At 43.1% G+C, this 4,538-nt stretch overlaps 1 protein-coding gene across 1 annotated transcript in view; it reads left to right on the top strand.

Moving 5' to 3' along the window:
* The window catches only part of MTMR10 (myotubularin related protein 10), a 34,486-nt gene that overhangs the window by 10,188 nt on the left and 19,760 nt on the right, over positions 1-4,538 (top strand). The window lies entirely within an intron of this gene.

The following is a 4,538-nucleotide window of genomic DNA, read 5'->3' as shown; positions in this document are numbered from 1 at the left end:
GGGGGCACTGGGAGGGTTGTACAGCCCTGCTCAGCTGGTGTCACTGGGGGCACTGGGAGGGTTGTACAGCCCTGCTCAGCTGGTGTCACCTGGGGCACTGGGAGGGTTGTACAGCCCTGCTCAGCTGGTGTCACCTCCCACACTGGGAATGTTGGGGTCCTTCAGTCAGGATTGGGGTTGTACAGCACTGCTCAGCTGGTGTCACCTGGGGCACTGGGAATGTTGGGGTCCTTCAGTCAGGATTGGGGTTGTACAGCCCTGCTCAGCTGGTGTCACCTGGGGCACTGGGAGGGTTGGGGTCCTTGGTGCCCTTCAGTCAGCCTTCTTCCCTGGACACTGAGGTGTGAGATGTGCTGCTCTGCTGCCTTCCTTCTGGAGTCACAGCAGCACAACTGTGCTAGAAACTCTTTGGATGGAAGAGTCTGGCAACTGAAAACCTGGAAATTGCTTGAGGTTCTTTCTTTGTTGGTGCGTTTCTTGAACTTGAAGCTAATACAGAGTCTTAAAGCAGCAAACAGTAGAACTGGCCATATAGGTGAAAGAGGATTATTTATGCATCTGCTGTAAAGAATCCAGACTGTTGCCCTGTTGCCTCTAGAGAAAAAAGGAAATTTTTGATATATAAGTTCTAAAGCAGTGCTAATTCTAGCTTAGTTTCTCAGATGTATCAGATTTTCTTGTTGTCTAATTGCCCTGTGACTGATAACAAAATACACAAAAAAGCTAAGAAAATTTGTTAGATATTTTGTGTGATCTGTATTTGTGCAGGTATTAGATCCAAAGTTCCTCATACAAGTTACAAATTGCTACCTTCATAAGATAAACAAAAAAATTAAACTCGATCCTGTGAGGCATGGCACCAAAAGTTACAAAAACATTGTGGGGAAAATAGTGCAGAACATCCTTTATTTTAGGATGTGAGTGATGAGGGCTTGTGGTTTCAAATTCTGAGGAAACAAATGGCAGTAAAGCCTGGCCCAGACTGCCAGCCGTGACACCCGTGTGTCACTCCCCACCCGTGGATCACTCCCCAGCCGTGACACCCGTGTGTCACTCCCCACCCGTGGATCACTCCCCAGCTGTGACACCCGTGTGTCACTCCCCACCTGTGGATCACTCCCCAGCTGTGACACCCGTGTGTCACTCCCCACCTGTGGATCACTCCCCAGCTGTGACACCCGTGGATCGCTCCTGCTGGTCCCTGCACTCAGCACCCTCAGTCCTGCCCCTCTTGGCCCCAGGTGCCAGGTGTTCCCTGCTCTGCTGCCTGGTTTTTATTTTGATTGCAGTGCACTATGGTGGATTAGGTACATACCACAAATTCTCTTAACATCCAGAATATGAAGCAGTCAGATTGCAGGTGCTTTTGGGAGATTCAGCAGAATTTCTCTGAGCAGTTTTGATGCTGTGTATTAGTGGAGGGTGTACTAGCTAGACAGATCCTTCAGTCTCTTGTGTGTTTTTGTGATTCATGTATTCAGTGTAGAAATATTTTTATTAAACATGATTAGGCTTTATGTGTAAGGGTGGCAACCTGTAATTTTTCTTCTGGTTTCCTGTCAGAGTTTAAACAAACTGCTCTTGTCTCCTGAGATCATTCTTTGACTCTTGGAGTCACATGGAAGTGTTGACTGCTGTTCCATGTCTGGAACAGCTTGTGACTGTTTACTGGAAAAAAAGCAGCAGCTACATTGTAGAAATGTGCAGTGCAATATCTCTGAATAGCTCTGTTGTTGACACTTGTATAGAAAAATCACTCACTCAACTGCAAATACAAGAAGGCTTCACTGTGCAAGTCCTACACTTACTACTTGTGTTGTTTATCTGCTTTCCTAAACTTGACTTAATTAGCATCTTTTTGTATTGCTCATTAGAGTTGTCCAAATAAGTGTTAAAGACAGGTCAGTATAAAATTCCAAACCTGCATTAAAAAAAGTCAGTTTCTAGAGGTGTTTGGAAAGTGCAGCTCTTAAATTTGCATTGCAGACTTTCTCCTGTTTCCTTGTCCGTGTGTCTGCCCCTCGGGTGAAGCCATGTGCATTCCCTGTCCTGCCATACCATAACCCTCAGGTTCAAAACTCACAGCTCCGTGTCAGCTGGAGAGCAAGGGAGAAGCGAGGCCATAAATCCAGACTGTGTTTGTGTTGGATGGAATGAGAATAATTGGAGGTGCACTGGAATAGGATTAGTGTTAACATACTGCAGTGCAGCCACACAACTCGCAGCAATGGAGGAGGGAAATAAGAAGGGCTGGCTTTGGTAAGAGAATGATGAGGCAAGTTTTAAACTGGAGCAGGTTCAGACTGAAGGTGTTTGTATGTTGTGGCATCGAAGCCATGAAGTACTGGAATAGTTTGGCAATAGTAATTTGTGCTGTTAGCAAGAGTGTGATACTAAACAATATTGCACTTGATAACAGATAAGAGAATGTTATACCAAAAAACCCTATGGCAGTTGCACTTCATTTCATGGCGTATTTAACTCCGTATTTTTGATTAGAAATACAGTGATACACTGGCAGTACTGAGAGGGCAGAATAAAAAGGATGCAGCACTCAGATTGTGGAGAGGAGGAGCTTCATAGACACGACTGAGAACTTGACATTGAATAGTTCAAGACTTAACACCAACTGTGAGGAGAAATTCCTTCAATATATGGTTTGGGCTTTTGCAGTTATTTAGGTAAATGGCTTACTAGAAGAAATGCTGGGCATTAAGAAGGTTCAGGCCAGACACTGCCAGAAGTACTGAAAGGTTTTCATTGCAGTGTTTAGCAGAAGTAGGGGTTGTCATTCATGTGTACCCCGTTATAAGACATTGTTTTCACTTGCTGTGGACTTGGCTGAACTTTAATTGTTTGTACTGGAGCTGATAGAATCAGATTTTTTGCTTTCAAATTCAAAAGCTTATTTAAGCACAGTTTAGCAGTGTTTGAGAAAAGGCTTTAAAGCTCCAGCATATCTGTTTATAGAGCATTTTCACTGCTCCTGCCACTTCTGGCATAGACTATGTATGTGTATCATAACCACAAGTCAATGGGACTTGTCTCCTGACATCTTCAAGCTTAATGCTGACAGCTCAGGGCTACAGACTCAGTCCAAGAGATTTTTGTAGCTTTTTATCACACCTGAACTGAAAGCAGGGATTCTGCTGCTGCTCTCAGTGACTTCCACGCTGATCCCTAATCGGATCCCTAATAGAGAGAGCCAGTAGGACAGTGCAGTTAAACAGCTCGGGGTGAGGAACATGTGCAGGAACTGGCAAAGGGTCCATTCCTGCTCAAGTGTCTGGGGATGCTAAAGACAGTCCTTTGAACGTCTGGTCACTTGGCTGCAGTGAGAACTGTCTGAGGAAAATGCTTTCTCTAGATCAGGAGACAGGTGGGAAGATTATTCCGAGCTGTGTTCACTCTCACTGGACACAAATAACTGATTCCTGCCATCACAGCCACCCAAAGAACTGCCTGTTTTCATGCAAAACACAGGACACTCTGAGACTGCACTTCAGGCCGCTGGGACTAAACCTGCCCAACCTATTATGAGCAAATCAGGCTTCAACAGTCTTTAGTCCTTAGTCTTTTTTAACCAGAAACCTGCAGCCAGTATGAAATGACACTTCTGGAACACACTTCCACTCCCACACTATTTATGGTAGACAGCAGCAGCTGGAGCTGGTTCATCTGATGACAGAAGAAAAAGGCCTACACAGGAGTAAAATGGATTAGCACGTTAAATTCCTGAAGTAAGAATTGCTGTTTTGCTTCCAGAAACCTCTGCTGCAGAACTAAAAATTACCATTATGCATAGTGATTTACTTTTGCTTTTCAAGTGGTCATCAGTCTCATTCGCCTATGTGCTTTCTTATTTTATGACTTATGCCAGACCAAGTAACATAACTGGGTTTTTTCTTCATTTAGATCTCTTTTTTGCAAAGGAAAATGATTGGTCTCCTTCAGTAGACAGTCACAGTAGAAACTTTGAAATGGGTTTGTGTTCTGGTTTTTCTTTTTTGTAATCACCTGAAAATCTGTTTATAAATACAAAACTAGACGTGGCCTGATAATTCTGAATTCATGAAGTACATAACAATATCCATCTAATTGGTTTTAGAAATAAATACTAGCTGAAGTTCAGGAATGTATGCTTTTGTTTAAAGGACAGTGTTGTTCAAACCAATGAATTTTTAATAGTGAAGAATTGCAGATTTTGATCTTGGATATAAGGAAAGGGGTGTGTGGTTTTGTTGGGTTTGGCTGAGGGTTTTTTTTTGTTTTGTTTTGTTTTGGGTTTTTTTTATGATTGGTTGGGGGGGGTTGGGTTTTTTTGTTTGTTTGTTTTTTCCTTTTAACTGCTGCCTAATATTGTCCATTTTGGAATGGTAGTTTTCTTTTTTTCCCTGGACTGGTGTTAGTTAAATTCCAGGTTTACCCAGAAGAGGTGTATAACTTGAAAGAGGTAAAGAGTTAAGGGTTTCTTGGTACTACAGACTTAAGAATTGTTGTACCTACAGGATGTATAAAGGCTTCTGTTTTGCCCTCCC

Source organism: Empidonax traillii, unplaced genomic scaffold, assembly GCF_003031625.1.
Source record: "Empidonax traillii isolate 1590-97213 ecotype Southwest subspecies unplaced genomic scaffold, ASM303162v1 scaffold990:size286031, whole genome shotgun sequence".
Lineage (NCBI taxonomy): Eukaryota > Metazoa > Chordata > Aves > Passeriformes > Tyrannidae > Empidonax > Empidonax traillii.
Note: the sequence above shows the minus strand (reverse complement) of the source record. Positions and strands in the feature narration are given on the sequence as shown.